Genomic DNA, 16,734 nt, shown 5'->3' on the forward strand with positions numbered 1-16,734 from the left:
AGAGGTGCTTTGGGCTTTCTTCTTGTTAACGAGCCACATGGACTCAGTGGATGATCCTGTAGGCTCCAAACATCATCACACCTCATCTTAATTCTGTGCTGTGATTTTAACAGTTGAAAATCTGTGTGTATTTATTTAAAATATATGCAAACCATCATCGGGTTTTACTGGGGAGGTAAGAGGTAGGGAAAAACAAGGAGTAAACAAACGTCAACAAACAATGTGTTTCAGTTGTGGAAAATAAGAAAATAAGAAAACAACTTCTTTTTCCCCCCTCTTAAAATGCCTGTGATTACTTGGGGCGGTGAAATCTGCTTTATCACAGACCAAACTGGTGATGGCAGCAGCAATTTCTTTTATTTGTTTTTTTTTTTTTTTTTTTAATTTGTAAACAGGAGGGAGAGAGAGGTGGAATCAAAAGAGTAATTGCCCAAATTTGGTCATCATTTCTGTCAGTCTCCTTTCTCCACCATCCCAAGAAAGGAGTTTACAGTTAGCATTGGTTGATGTGGCTTGGCCTGTTTGATCTGTGATGGAGATTGGGGGAGACTGCAACTGTGAAGCAAAACATTACAAAAATATTGATAGGCTTGAAAAAAAAACGTTTTTATTTAACTTTGGTGGTTATTTCCAAAAATGGAGCGTTGGCAGGGTAAGAGCTTTTAATTAGATCTTTCATTTTGATTTTTTTTTTTTTAAAAGCCATCTGGCAGCGCATTTTAAATATTTTGGGATACAGTGTTTATTTGTGCTCGTGCATCTGTGTAAATAGTGCCTATGGATGTTCCTTGGGAAACCACGAGTGAGGATGTGGTGATAAATTCAGGGGAAAAAGGGGCTGTTTTCCTTTGGGTGAAGGTAGTTATTGTGTGTTTCTCACACTGCCAGAATTTGTCCCCCCACTTCTAACGTGTGGTGGGAATCCTGGTTGTCCTGGTTGATGCTGAAGACATTTGTCATGAGAAGTTCATCCTGGTTTTGAACTTGGTGTGGATCTCTGCTCTGTTATCAGGCCCTCTTCCTCTTGCCTGCTGAGGCTCTTGCACATGCACAGCCCTGCAAATACGGGTTTGTTGTTTTGTGAGTGGAAAATGTGACGTCTGTCCCTGGGCGAGGCAGAGGAGTTGGGGTTTCCTTACTCATATATTGAAAAATAACACGACAGAATTGAACAGATGAGGTTTCTTCTAATGCCTGATGACTGTACTGTATGTTTAATTTATTACAGTTCTGCCTTTGAAATAAAGTTGCTTTGTTGAGAATTCCATTTGACAGTCTTCAGGGCAGGAGAGGGAGTAGGAGAAGGAGATGATCAGGTTTGTTATGTTAACAGTGACTAAATGGAAAACATCCCTCTACTGGAAAACAATTTTTCAGATAAGCCATCAAACTGTAACAGAACATTAGATGAATTGATTGCTGCCTAGATTTTTAAAAATAAATATATTGAATTCTGTAATTCTTTGATACACAGTAAGAAAAAAATCTGTTCATCTTCCACATACATTTCTGTGTTGCATGCAGGATTATAAGCCTAAAATTCGCTTTATTTGCTTTGCAGTTCTGGCCTTGGACACTTCCAGGGATCCAGGGGCAGCCACAGCTTCTCTGGGCAAGCTGTGCCAGGGCCTCCTCACCCACACAGTAAATTTACCAGTCTGAAACCTGGGTCCAGGTGTTTCATTCTCTTTAACTCCTTAATTTTCACGTGGGCAGTGCAGACCTTCAGGTGCCTCCACCAGTGTTGCCTCCACTGGTTGGATTTTCCATGGGGACACTGAAGGGTTTGGGACTTTCCCTCGTTCAGGTGCTTTAAAAAGATGAGGTATTTATCGACATTTTGAGTTTGTATATCATTGCAGTGATTTAGAATGTTCATTAGAGGCTGGAAATGAAGCCTCCCTGATGGTTTTGGGGCTCTGCTTTGCCCTGTGGCCTCAGAGCTACGCCCATCTCTGAGAACTGGGAATAAACTCCCAAGTCCTGAGTTCTGTGTTGGGGAAAAATCCATCTGGTGGAGGTTTCAGGTGTGCCTGAAAAGGAAAATTCACCTGCCATGTGCTGAGTTAAGGTTCTGTGGGTGGGTGATGGGCCACCCAGCTGTCTCAGGGTGAAATGTGTGTGTGTTTCTTCATTTCCTGCATCTCAGTGTGGGAATAAAACCTTTGAAGCAGGTTAAAGGTATTGTGTTCTTTTCTTGGGGGATCCAAGTGAGCACAGTGGCCCTTTGAAATTGCTGTGCCTTTCATTTGCAGTAGCAGTTCCCAAACAGGGGCAGTGGAGTCAAGCTAACAATTCCGAGGTGCTGTGATGTGGTTTTGATCGTTCTCCCTGATTAAAAGAACACTGGTAGTGGTAGCAGTAAAATGCCTTCTTATTATTTCCTCCTTCAGAAACTGCTGAGCAAATTCTCTTAAGAACTGTGGTTAGCATTTATTTTGACTCAGCCAGGGTGGGTTTTCCCCTTTGGTGCTCGATGGTGTTGTGGTCCAGGAACACACAAAATATTTATATTAGAAGAATACAATTACATACATCTGAACATACAGTTGCATGCAGTAATGCCACTTAAAATAAATGAGTTTCCACTGCAGCATCAGACTGTGGAGTGCCCTGTGGTTAATTCTGGGTGTCCTTTCAGAGCTCCACTCCTGGGGGTTTCACGGTGCTGGATGTGCAGCTCAGTCCACGTGTGCGAGCACATATTTAATCTCTCGTCTTAACAGAAATTCTCCTGTGACTCAAGGGCACTCAGGATGGTTTACAGTAATGCCTTGAGGACACATTATGCCTGCAATAGTGTTTTGATTAGGCTGTATTTCCTTCTGACATAAATGGATATTCCACAAAGCTGCCAGGCAGCGTCTGCAGCGCTGAAATGGGAGCTGAGCGGGGTTACAGATTACCTTGTTTTTTTCCAGTGTAAATTAATTTAGGGAGATGCAGGCATAACGAGTTTTCCCTGACTCATGTTTGTATCCAGAGTTATATTTATGTAGGATGTGTTTGTTTTAGAGTGTCAAAGGACTGTGCTTTGCTCCATCCTGTTATTCCTTCTGGCTGAAGATCCAGCAGGATGATTGTGGCCAGGGCAGGCAGGTGCATTGACACCAGGCAGAAACACCTTCTCCCTGCTGCTTCTCAGAGTGTTTGAGGCTCCTTTCCCCCTAACTGAGCCATTCCAGGGCAGTTCTGTTCTCTGAATCCATATTCTGGAAGGTTCTCTGTTTTTATTTGTTTATCAAGGACCTGCCTCATATTTATCTGCAGTTTTCTTGCTTGTTCTAATCATTCTTTGCTCTGGGTGTGTATTCCAGTAGTGCACATCACAGCAATGCACTCATGGATCCATTCCAGGATCCTGTTAGGGAAATAAGCCCATGTAATGGATCCAATCATTCCACCTATTACAGTTATCCTGGTTCTTTTACAAGCAGATGGACTATTTCCTTCTTCCATTATCACATTAAATTAATACCACTGTAAGACTTCAGATTCCCTTCAGAACCTGGTGAAATTCAGCTGCAAAACCGCAGGTTTTGTTTGGTTTTATATTTCTGATCACTTTGTGAGGTGTAAGCCCAGGAATTTGTGCCTTTTATTTCTGGCAGAGACTGAGAGAGGTTTTAAAGTAATCTTTTCTTTTTTTTTCTTTTTTTTTCTTTTGCATGTTAAATTTATCTGAGGCATGTAATCCTTAGCCCAAAGGGCCTGCTTTTCTCTTCTGAGTTAGTTAGGAATTATATCTTGCTTGTTCTTAACGATAAAATGCACAATTTTTATCTGGAGCTTCCCAGCCAGGAGCCTGCCTGTCATTCCGAGTATTTTTGGTGCAGGGTTTTTTAAAACCTGTTCTTCTTTCCTGGTTCACAGAAGACCCAATTACTTCTCACTTCCAATGTATTTATAGGGCCTTTTGGAACCTGCCACTTTATATTTTAATTCCAGGACTGAAAGAGCCCCTGTCAAATGCTCTTCTCCTTTGATTCCTACCTTTGGAAGATAAAAAGCATTTCTGTGAAGGTCTCATTACTGCTTGGCCAGAACTCCAGGCACTTTCACATCTACCTGATCTCTTTTGGAGGTCTGAGGATGATTTTTGCCCCAAAAAGAGTTGGAGGGTCACAATTGCTTTTTCGATTCCATTTCTGAAAGAAATTGCTGAGTGATGAGATCCAGCTGGTGGGCCCTACAGATGTCAGGTAACTTCATTTAAGGAGGTGTTAGAAGTGAGGTACTTTTTTGATACTCAAAAGTATCATGGTACTGAATCCTGAATAACTCAGGCCCTTTTCATCCACAGAGTTTGCTGGGTTTCCATAAATCCATTTTTAAACAAGTCTCTTGAGTATGTTGACAAATCCTCTGACCACAGGGAAGTTTGTCCTTGAGTTTGTTAAGCACGAACTGGCCCTTCCTGAAAGTTTGTTTTGTGTTTCTGGAGTTCAGTGTGTTCCTTCTGAAGCGGGCAGTGGATGGGGAAGATGTGTGTGTACAGGCTCAGGGTTTGCTTCTTTCTATTTGGATTTATTTGGTCAGAATCTGTCTTGTTCATAAACCAGACTATCTTCCCAGACAAGTCCAAGATGCTTGGTCAATAAAGCTTCTGCTTCTCTCCTGCAACTGCTGTCTTAGAGGGAATTTTAGCAGCCTGTATTACCCTAATATGTATTTATTTCCTTCTGATTCACAAACACTCCTTTTTATTTTAATGACAACACCACAGATACAACCTAGCTTGTTTTATAGCTCATAAATAATTCTTATTTGACTGGTTCTGTGTTGATAATTTCTTTATTAAGTGACTCAGCCATTCTCCCCTGTTTATCAGCTTGTGTTGGTTGATGCTCCTGTGTGAGGAGCAGGGGCTCATCCACCTCTGTCAGCCAACATTTCCACCCAGCAGCTCCTCCCCAGCTGCAAGAACACGTGTGGGGACTGGGGCCACCTCCCTCCTGGTCTGAGGGAGACACCCATGGGTGCCCTCACCTTCCTCTTGTGTTTCCACAGCCCTCAAAGTGACTTTATTACCTGTACCACCACTCAGGGAGTTTTGTTCCCACATCCTCTTCGTGGCTTTCTTCGCCCTCCTGAGGTTTAATTTATTTCCTTGTTCTTTATCTCTTGTGCTTTCATCAAACACAGATGTTTTAGAGAGGCATTTGTTGTCCCTTTCTCAGTGTTGCCCAATTCCATCTCGTGGTGCTATGTGATACTCTTGAATAAATTTGTATATGCAAGGTTTTTCAGAGCCATATTTTAAGCTTCCTCCTTTCTTTGACCTTCCTCTTCTAACTTCCTTAACTGTGGTACGTTTATAAAACCCTTTTATTTTTGCTTTACAGCATGTCTTGCCTCCTTTATTTAAAAAGCATTTCGCCTCACCGGATTACTGCATTTTACTGCATTATTTCTAGGCTCTGGAATATTTCAACTTACATTTTCTTTCTGTTAAATCTTGAATACTCATAATCTTGTCGTTTTCCTCAGTATTCCCAGTTTTTTTGCTTTATTTTTCATGGAGGAATTGGCAGAGCGCCGTGTTTCTTAATGTCTGGTTTTTTATGATGGAGCAGGGTCTCCCTGTCTCTGAAATGCTGTTCACCATGAGGCTTAAATTTTGGGAACTTCTAAATCATTTTTCCCCGCTTAGGTGGTTCTGTTCTCTTAAAAAATGTGTGAAAGGCAGCTGTGAGTATCAGATATATTTACTGCTTGAATACAGATACAGCTCTCACTTAGTTCCCCCCTTTTTACTAAAGTAGCCTGTAACCAAGATTAAAATGTTCTATTCTTTTTACCTTCCCCAGAAGAAAAGGCATGAATTAATCTTCACACTCTGTCCCACTTGCTCAAATAGGTTAGATTGTAAAATTAGGCACATAAGTTTGGTGGAGGTGAGAGGAAAATATTCGATGTATTTCTGCTGTGCTGCTGGTTTTACTTGTTTCAAATGGGTGAAAAGGAGAGGAAGGCAGGCCCTGGGTGTTCTGCAGGATCCAGCTGCTGGGAGATGCTTCTTTCTTTGGCTCTTCTCCCCATATTTCATTTCAACCCCTGCATCCCCAAACAGTCCTCTTCCCTCAGCCATCCACGTGGGTTTTTTCAGGCATATTTCTATTTGCTGGTTTTTATCCAAGATTTATCTCTAGGTCAGTGATTCCTTTCTCAGCTTCTTCTGTATCAGCCATAATCCTCCTCAAACCCTCCCTTCATCAGCAGTTCTCCAGATCTGATTGCTGAGATTAATGCCCCCAAGTCTCCTGGAAATGCAGGGGTTGATTTGTCCTCCTGCTCCATTACAGAGCCATCTCCCTTCTGCTGTCCTCGAGTTGCTCAGAGCTTTTAACCCCCAGAGACTTTCTTTGAGGGAAAAAGAAAAAGGCTTTTAAAGTGGTCCTTTCTGTGGGCATCTGTTGTGCAATCCCCAGGGAAGGGATTCCTGAGCTGGAAGGGCTCTGGGATGGTGGTGTTTGGGGGTTGTGCCTCTTCCCCTTCAGAGCTCTGTCCTTGGGCAGGGTCAGCCCTATCAACCACCTTTCCTCTCTCCCAGCTTACCTGGAACCTTTTCCTGGGGGGAAGGGGGGTCTGAGCTGTGATCTCACTGCTGGAGGTTCTCTGTGATAGTTTCCATGGAATGCTGTGCTGGCAGAAAGCAGGATCTGACCAGAGCTCGTGGAATTCTGGGGTCTTCTGTGTAATGTTTGGTTTAAGGCAGGAGTCAAAGAATCCCAGAGTAGTTTGGGTTGGAAGAGACCTTCAAGACAATCTCATTCCAACACCCCCTGCCATGGGCAGGGACACCTCCCACCAGCCCAGGTTGCTCCAACCTGGCCTTGGACACTTCCAGGGATCCAGGGGCAGCCACAGCTTCTCTGGGCAACCTGTGCCAGGGCCTGCCCACCCTCCCAGGGAAGATTCCTTCCCAATATCCCATCTTAACCCTGCCCTCTGGCAGTGGGAAGCCATTCCCCTTGTCCCCAGTCCCTCTCCAGCTCTCCTGGAGCCCCTTTAGGCTCTGCAAGGGGCTCTCAGGCATTCACTGACAGGTTTGGGATGAAATATCGCTGCTTTGCTGAGGCTGAGCCAGCAGAGGGAGCAGGAGTTTTCTGCCAAATCCCACACCAAAAAAAAAAAAAATTCAAAGGAAGATTCTTCTGGGTGTCCTTTGGTTATTATAAGATAGCATGGAAGGAGGAATTATTAATTGCTGTGTGGAAGAGCAGGGAATCTGTTCCCGGTTCCCTTGTATAATCTTGTTGTCCCATGATTTCATTTTGTGTTTAAGCTCCCAGATGTGATGCTAAAAGGCCAGGTGAGGATGGCAGAAGGTATTACTGAGCTGTTAACCTGGTTAAATTTCATTTTCAACAGGTTTGATTTTTTTCAGCTCCACGGTTAACAAAAGTGAGAGGCAAAGAATACAGAGAGAGATGGATGAGGTGTGATGGCAGGTGGGAGGGATGGAGTTATTCCTCTCAAGGAAGCTTTAGAATAATAGATGAGGCAGCTTTGGATGAGAGATGCAGATGCTCCTGGGCTTTAAGGACCACATCCCAGGATGATTTGAGCCTGAGAGGCTCTGAAATGCCAACCTTGAGGAGCTGCTGTGGTGGTGGAGGTGAAGCAGCTTTAATAAAGGTCTGTCAGGTGGTGGTGAAGAAGTTTCTGGGACTTCACTACTGCTGATTTTTTTACTTTTTAATTTCATTTTGGTGTTTAATCACAGTTAAGAAACACTCTGCAGTTTCCTAGGTTTTCACAAGAAGGAAGGGATCTTATAAAGCAGGATCTGAGGCTGCCACTGATTCTGTGCTCCTTGTGCAGAACCTTTTTGCTCTTCAAACAAACTTTTGGATATCAAGCACTTTTGCACTGGCTGGAGATGTTCCCGTGTTCCCTCTTGCAGTGTGGTGGGAGCATTCCCAAATAAAATGAAACAAACCTGCTGGCCTTAGGTGCCTGTTAACCAGCTCCATTTTCATCACATTCCCCAATATTATTAATCCCTCTTAGTCTCAGTGTGCCTTTACTTCATTCTCCCCCCAGGATGTGAGATTTTTCCATATCACTTCCCCCCCCCCCCCCTCCCCAGTTCCTAAAGATAAATACTATTTCTATTCAGTGTGACTTGTCCCTGGGAAGCGCTGGTGCAGATTTTTGCAGTTGTTTATTCCATTGACAGATGTTGAATCCATAGCACTCCATCCTAGGGTTATATTCCAGGTAATATGAGTCATATCTTTATTTCTGAGGGATTTTTATGCACTAACCACTGTTGTATAAAACCTGCAGTGATGGATGCAGGTATGACCAAACACAATTCAGTAAAGGTTAAAATCAACTCTTTCCTCCAGCAACCTCTTCCTGTGCCAGGTGCCTGGGATCAGTCTGGAATGCCATCATTACATACTCTTTTTGGAGTTGCTCTTCCTCTTTTTCCTTAAGAAGAGCAAGTGCCTGGTACTTACTAATGCTTTTAAAGGAAAAAATTATCTTCCCCTTGTAAGAGGATTGATTTTTAAGCTGCATCTCTTGAGGAGTTTCTCCTCCTCAGCCTGTTCTTGCATGAACTTCTCCTCTCAGCATGTCTGTGAGGACTGGTGTTTTTAATTTTTTTTTTAATTTCTTTTTTTTTTTTAGTATCAGAAATATTTTTAGATAAGTCATGGATAATTTTTGCTAAAGCTCCCATCTTTAAATGACCTATTTGAGGGAATTGTGGAAATTTTTTGCTGCGAGATCATTCTGAGAGTGGAAGGATTTATGTTTCCTTTTATGTAATTTTCTTTCTGAGGATGAGATGGGTGTAGAAATGACCCATATTCTCTTAGCATACAAAAAAAAACCCCCAAATCTAAGTCAGCTGGGGATGTGATTTTACAAGAACGTTCAACAAGGTGTCCAGGTCTCAGCAGAAGGTGATTTGTGTCATTTAAACAGGTTTGGAAACCTTTTAAGTGAATTCAGAATGATTATGAACCCTCACCTCCTCTGAGGCTGTTACTGCTTGTTGAGAGACAAAGCTAATCTGAGGAACTGCACCTTGGGTCTGTTCTTAGAGTGAGAAATGAAGATTGTGGGTTATCTCAGAGTCCCAATATACTGATTTAAAAGGAGGCATTTAATTTATATTTGTATTTCTTTTTGCTGCCACTTCAAGTGACACATTAATCCCTGAATTTAATTGTATACTGAATACAAATTAGTCTGCTTTTAACTTATATTAAACCACTCTCTTTCCCTGATACCACAGGAATTAATAGTGCATTTAAATGATTTATTCATCATGTTGTTCTTGTCTGGTTTATATGATTGAGTCATCCACTTAATCTTCTATTTTAAAATATTCCTTGAAGTTGTTCACATTGAAATGCTCATTCTGATCGCTGAGGTGCCAACACTGTTTTCTTCAGAGGCATAAAAAGCATTCCCTTCAGGGAAATCAGGGAGACAAAAATCCAATGAAACAGAGGCCACTCTGTAAGTACATAATGGCAGGCCTTGTTGTAATAATTTGTTTATTAATTCGAGCCAGTTTTCTGAATTTTCTTCCTGTTTTCCCTGAGAGAAGTGTTTCCCATATGGAATGTTGCAGCACTTCCAGAGTTATCATTGCAGAAAGGTGAAGGGCTGGTTTGGTGGGACAAGCTTAGAGTGAAAGGGGAGTTTTCAGTGTGTTAAACAAATCGATCCAGTCTGGAGTTGGGATAAATAAATTCTTTGTGTGTGGGGGGCTGTTTAAAAAACCCCTTTATTTAGAAATCCATAACCTCACTGGCCCAGAGAAGCTGTGGCTGCCCCTGGATCCCTGGAAGTGTCCAAGGCCAGGTTGGAGCATCCTGGGCTGGTGGAAGGTGTCCCTGCCCATGGCAGGGGGTGGCACTGGGTGATCTTTAAGCTCCTTTCCAACCCAAACCATTCCTTGATTCTCTAAATCTAAAAAAAATAAATAATTCTTAGATCCTAAATAGACAAAAGAAAATACAGGATCTTAAAAAGGAGGTGGAATGAGAAGAGCTTTAAGTTCCCCTTCCAACCCAAACCATTCTAAGATTCTACAACTTTACATTTGTTGAATTCCCAGCAGTTTTTCACTATGGGATGAGGAGGGACATGGAGGCTTCTGAGCCACTTCTGAAAATCCTGCTGTGTGATTACCTGCCTTTTTTAAGTGACTGGATTAAATTAATTTTAAATCTGATCTTCTCCCTTAGTGCCTTTTAAATTCTACCTAGTTCCTTTTAAATTCAATAGGATAACAAAAAAAATGTATTCTGGAAAATTATTTCTATTTCTTCATGCAATTTTAATGCATTCATGTATAATATACCTGTTTCTTGGTTGGTTGTCAGTGTGGGAGGGTTTTGCATGCAAGTTTTGAGGCTTCACAGGGCACAAGAGGTTAATGTCAACTTTCTAAGACCAAGTCTGTTGGTGTTTTGTACCTCTGCTTGGCACCAGTGCTGATTTATCACAGGCTGAATCCTGAAATGAGTGCCTGTAACACCTGAATGGCTCCCTCTTATTTCTGAGCTGGGTTATCTGAAGAAATCTCACTTTTTAATTTGCAGCAGCTCTGTATAAGAATTTTAATTAAGGTGACTGTGGACCTAGAGTAACTTGCTCTATTGATGTGCTTAGGAATTTCTCATTAGGTATGAACAGAAATATTCATAATTATCAAGTAACCAGTACATTCTTGACAGAAAATCTTATGATCTAACTAGTGGGGCTTCCTTGTTCATCTAATATTTAGCATATTTAGCTCCAGAGAGCTCTGGGGCACCTTTGCCAAGGCGAGCCCAAGGCTGGGGGCCAGAGGGCTTTTATAACCTGGAAACATTTTTAGTAGAAATTAGTAATTGAAGGCTTAAACTGTGTGTTGTGTGCTGTGAACTGAGCTGAGCAAGGCCAGATGTGCCCCGTGCAGAGCTTGGAGAGGATCTGTGAGCAGGAGGCCCCCTGTGATAACGTTGAAATCCATGTTTACACAAACCTGTGGGCTTGTTGATGGCATCTGTTTTACCCTGCTATGACATGGGAGACTCCTGTGGGCCTCCCTTTCAGTGCCCAGCTGTACAAAGCTGAAATAGTTCAAATTTATTTTAAAATTAATGAATAAAATACGTCTGATTTCCCAATATTATTAGCAGCACAGTTTTTTTACTCCAGATATTTGTCTTGTTGTGCAATGACCTTCCCACATCAAAAAAAAAAAAGAAGGGGTGTTGGATTTGATTTACATCCTCAGTTTTACATCCTCAGTGTGGGTGTCTCTGGATAAAAGAGTCACTTGATATTAATAGAAACAAAGATGCCACTTTTTCCCCTGTGAAATAGGTGAGATGAATCCTACCCCAAATTACACGTACCTGCTTCTTCCCAGTGACAAATAACAGGCTGGAGATGATGAAGGTACAGATCTGTGCCACTGATGCCTGAACTTAAAATTTAAGATTCATTCTGCTCCAGAATAACCCAGATGTTGGTTTTATCTGATTTCTGATTTCCTGTACATGCCAGGGAAAAGCCCCTCTTGTCTCATGTCTGAAATTCCTGGGCAGGAATGCTGACAGTGGCTCTGCTAGGAGAAGGACTAAAGCTAATAAATTTATTTTGACAGGGGTGTTTTCTTGCTGTGTTTTTGTACAAGCTGCCAACACAGTAGGACCCTGATTTCAGTTCAGGCTTCCAAGCACTGCAGTAATCAAAATAAACACAAACATGCTTGCAGAGGCAAAGAATCCTTTTTTAATTTTGCAGTTGCTCTGGGTAGCCTTGTGAGCCCTGGGGTGGGGTCTGTTTTGATGGCTTTTCCTGACTGATAAGACTGGGGAGTCCCAGAGCCCACTCTCTCCTCCTGAAAGAGGAAGTTTTTACCTTAAAATATAGCAAGGAGTGGGGGGTGGGAAAAAAACCCCAGTAACTTTTTGGAAGGTGCTGAGCATCTCATTGACCAGCTCTCTCCCTCAATAACCCAAACAAATCCATAATTCCTCTGTGCTCAAATGACCTTCCCCAAAGAGAGAGAGGAACTTGGACGCTAAATGGATGGACTTAAGTGTGTTTATGAAATGCCAAAGCCTCTTAAGCCAAATTGCTATTTTTCCTCCATTAATTAGGATGTTTCCATATTGCTGGTTTTACCCCAGACAGATGGTTGGCTCCGTGGGGGGCCTGACAGAGCACAAATACCACCAGTGCTCTTTCCCTGATGGAAGTTTTACTCAGGAGGAGTTTGCATCTCTTTTCCTTTATAAAACCTGAAAGTTCACAGCTCACACTTTTAAATAATTGAGCAGCTGAGGCAAAGCAGGGAAGTGCAGACGTGGAGCAATCAACCTGAAGTGATTTCATGCTGCCAGATTTGCTGGGTTTGGGGTTGTTACAAACAAAAAGGGACTTTCAGTGCTCATTTTTAAGAGGTGGCAAGTTGATAGGGGATGGAGGGATGGGAAGGTGTTGGCTGTTCCAGCATCTCCAGTGCCCACCTGGCACCTGCTCCAGCATCTCCTGCTCTGCTGCCTTGGAGATGGTCACAAAGGTGCCGGAGTTCAGGCAGGAATAACCCTCAGTGTAATCCCCAGGTGGGTTTCCATCCCTGAAGGAGGGAGGAAACAGGAGGAAAGCTTGAGGTCAGCAGTGCTTGGGGACCTTGTTTTTCCCCTTTTTCTTCAGGAGGCAGTTAAAGGTGTCAGAGCACAGTTAAATATGTAAACAAATTCAAACACTGACAAATTTTAACAACTCTGTGGCCTTTTTCTGAGTTTAAAAAGCACATGAAAATGTTCTGCCTCCTGTGTTTATGAGGTAGGTGTCTTGTGGAAATGCTGGTTTACATGTAGAGTGTCTTTGAAATGATGAGTTATGACAATCACATTCTTTTTGGAATGAAACACACCCTGCATGTCTCTTCCTCCTTTCCTTCTGCTCCTCTCCACCTTCTTGTTTGGTAATTTGGTTTTGTGTGGATAATAAGGCCAGAGATAGTTAAGTGGGGAGTCTTGGCTGGGATGTGGAAAACCATGGGAAAGAACATTCCATATTTTATTGATGACACAGTGCAGTGGTTGGTTTGCTGCGTGGATAACAAGGATTTAAATTATTACTGCCTTGCTTTTCCAAATCAAATACAAAAACCTCTCCTTGCACAGCGAGGAAGGAAGAAGGGAGATTGGGATTGGGATGAGGATCCCAAGGACATGGAGATGGGAAGGCTTAGGTAAAGCCTGACTGACATTATGGTGAGCTTATGTACACAGAGATAATTAAGTTTGGATTATTTAGGTCATTAAACAATGGCAGCAATAACATTGCTGTGAAACTTAGCAAGGAGGAGAAGTCGCTGGCTTTGGCTTGTAGACTTTGAAGGTTTCTGATCTGGTGGTTTATCACCTGTAAATGGCAATACCTGGATAGCCAAAAGGTGGGGGAATGTGTATTTATATGTATTTATTGAGAACATGCTCTTGGATCTGGAGAGGGAAGGGAAGGAGAGCAGAGGGATTAACGTCCTGTGTTTGTTCAGGAACTTGAATAAATATTTATTTTTGTGGTGAAAATATTGACTTCTTAAAATCCCAGACAGTTTCAATATTGTATTTAAGAAGTTTGTTTTGTTTATAAATTGATGACTGCGCGTTTTAATGTTTTTACTTACATTACTGAAGTAGAATCACCTCTTTATTCACTCACTCTTGTTCTGATCGATTCATTTATCCTGCATTCCTGTTCCCCACCCCTTATTTACTGCAGTGAGTAGCCCCAGTTTGAATTTAGTAATGCTCTGTAGTGCATATTTCTTGGTTCACTTAAATATTCTGAATACAAGGACATTTTTACTTCTTCTCTATGCCTGAACCATCATATTTTTTCAGATGCCACTTACTGGTAGCTCTGGCCTAAAATGAGGTTGATGCATCAGATGTGTAGTGCTTTACAGCAACAGCAAGAGCACATCTGGATATTCTACATATTGTCAGAAATCTGCTTGTCCTTATTTATAGCCATTTTATGTCTTTTAGTTGTTACATAACTGAGATTTGCAGCTGAAACAAGAGAAGGTGAATCATCTCCGTGGCAAAGTGCAGCAATAATGAGTTTATCTGTTCTCTCACAGCCCTGGGAAGGAATGGGAGAAGCAAGGGTGTCCATTGCCTGGTTTTGTTTTATTTAAGAGCTCAAATGAAGTTTTAAGAGCGATGGTGGCATCAACCAGACACCCCCTCTGGGTGTTACATCTCCCAGTTTCTTCTTATCCTGAAAACCTTCATCTCAGTTCTGAATGCTCTCGCTGCACAGCCCTGGTGTGGGGTTTAGGAGCAGATTATCCCAGGGGTATTCCATGGGTTATGTGGGCAAAGCACAGATTAAGGGCTTGAAATCTTCCATTAAAAAAAAACCACAACAGAAACCCCCAAGTTTCAAGTTATTCCGTTAAGCTTAAAACAGTCACAGCTCCGAGAGTTGTTTTTTAAGCCTGAGCTGCTAAAAAACCTCACAAAAAAGTCAGAGAAGCTGTGGCTGCCCCTGGATCCCTGGAAGTGTCCAAGGCCAGGTTAGATGGGTCTTGGAGCTAATGGAAAGTGTCCCTGCCTATGGAAAAGGATTGGAAGCAGATGATCTGTGAGGTCTCTTCCAACCCAAACCATTCTGGGATCCTGGGAGTGCTCATCTGAAACATTCCTGCATTTCTGGAGTGTATAAATATATTGGTGTTTGTACTTGTTTTTATCCCCAACCTGGTGACAAAGGTCTTTTTATCCTGGTCTAAGGAAACATTTCCTAAAGGAGAAATAGGAAAGGTTAAAAAAAATCCAGGTATCACCCCTGTGAAATGGAAATGGAAAAAGGGGGTGAAATGGGGAAAAAAAAGGGTGAGTGGTGTGGCTTTAAGGCCAAAGAGTTTCACACTTTACACGTTTCCAAAGCCTGAATTGTGGTAAAATATTTTCCTTTTAAGTTTTGTCTTGTGCAACACTCTGGGACACAGAAATTTATGGGAGTGTGAAGTCAGACTGATTGAGACTTTTGTGCTGACATTTCCTATAATGGGCCCCGCAATGTGAACGGTGCAGGTTCTCACGGTGCCTTTGATATTTATCCCTTTTGATCTAAAAAGTACAGGCCAGGGAGAGGTTTTAAATTTTAAATGGTTTAATATCGTGTGTTCTTAATATTGCAAGCTTTAATTTATTTCAAAGCCCTCTTGAGGGCTGTGCATGTTTGCAGGAGAAGCAGAGCCTGGTGGCAAGAGGGTGTGCTGGAATTTTAGGTGAAACAATTCCTTGGGCGTGATTCCCACTGAGCTGTGATATTTAGGGAAGTGAGGTGCAGTTTCTAGCATTCACCATGAAATATTTCTATACATAATATCAGAACAGAGATATTGTCTTTACCATCACTCTGAGGAGTTGATTTGCTGCTTTCTGCTGGTCCACTAATCACATTTTACGCTGGTAATATTTTTTTAATTGTAAGCAATACAATAAAAAGTAGAAGTTTTTGAAGAGCTCGTGACGTGCAGTAAAAAAATTCAACAGCCAGACTGCTTGGAAGGACCTTGATATTTAATTTAAAAACACAATCTGTATGTGTCCTATAAGATAGGTGAATAACTAATATACTAAATAATTTTTAAGGTGTGGTAACAGAAACCATTATATAAGGTTGTTATCTCTGGGAGATGCTGATTCAGTGAGATGTGAGGCAAGAAACTCAATTTTTAGGTTAGAACAGTCCCATTGTAAGGATAAATCAAGTAAGTGTGAGTCCCTTCCAACTCAGGGTGTTCTATGATGTCACTGAAAAATAGTTGTTGGATATATCCCAGAAAACTCATTGTCAACACCTACACTGATGGTAGGTGTTGGATTGCAAAGTTTTTCTTCAGTTAGGTTCTGTCAGAATAATGCAGAATATATTAATTTTAGAAGTTGTTTTCAAGACTTCAGATTTACTTAAGAGAGCGAAAATGGCTATTTCTGCTTTCTTTGAAGTGCAAAGACTTTCATAACAGGAAAAAAAAACCTCAAAAAACCAGCTCAGTTGTCTTGTCTGGAAGCTCTTGAACAGCTCAGGTCAGCAGCCTCGAGATTTGTTACTGGATGTGGACTGTGGAATTGATGTCTGAAATGGAAAACGTGGCCCAGAAGGTCGCTGTGATGAGGGGAAATGTCACTTGGCAGCATAGGCTGAGGGGCAGTAAAAGGGAGGATTTTACTTGTGCAGTAAAAGTTGGTGTTGTCAGGGTGTGGATTAGATAAGCCACGCTGATTTCTGTGGGGATTGTTGTGGAATCACAGAATCATGGGATATCCTGAGCTGGGAGGGATCCCCAAGGACCATCCAGTCCAACTCCTAGCCCTGCACAGACACCCCAACAATCCCCCCCTGTCCCTCAGAGCGTTGTCCAAACCCTCCTGGAGCTCTGGCAGCCTTGGGGCTGTGCCCACTGCCCTGGGGAGCCTGTTCAGTGCCAACCACCCTCTGGGGGAAGAACCTTTCCCTGAGATCCAAATTAAACCTCCCCTGACACAGCTCCAGCCCTTCCCTGGGTGCTGTCCCTGCTCACCCAGAGCAGAGATCGGAGCTGCTCCTCATGAAGAAGCTGCAAACCCTCCCCGCCAGAAAATAATTGCCCAGCAAAACCCTTCACCACTTTGTGAAGTTTTTATTTTATTTTATTTTTTTGTGTCAGGTGCTGTTGCTGCAAGTTTTGCCTATTATGGT

At 42.2% G+C, this 16,734-nt stretch overlaps 1 protein-coding gene across 6 annotated transcripts in view; it reads left to right on the plus strand.

Moving 5' to 3' along the window:
* Window positions 1-16,734, plus strand: part of TANC2 (tetratricopeptide repeat, ankyrin repeat and coiled-coil containing 2) — a 202,057-nt gene that overhangs the window by 34,771 nt on the left and 150,552 nt on the right. The window lies entirely within an intron of this gene.

Source organism: Myiozetetes cayanensis, unplaced genomic scaffold (assembly GCF_022539395.1).
Source record: "Myiozetetes cayanensis isolate MyiCay16 unplaced genomic scaffold, myiCay2020 scf34, whole genome shotgun sequence".
Taxonomy (NCBI): Eukaryota; Metazoa; Chordata; class Aves; order Passeriformes; family Tyrannidae; genus Myiozetetes; species Myiozetetes cayanensis.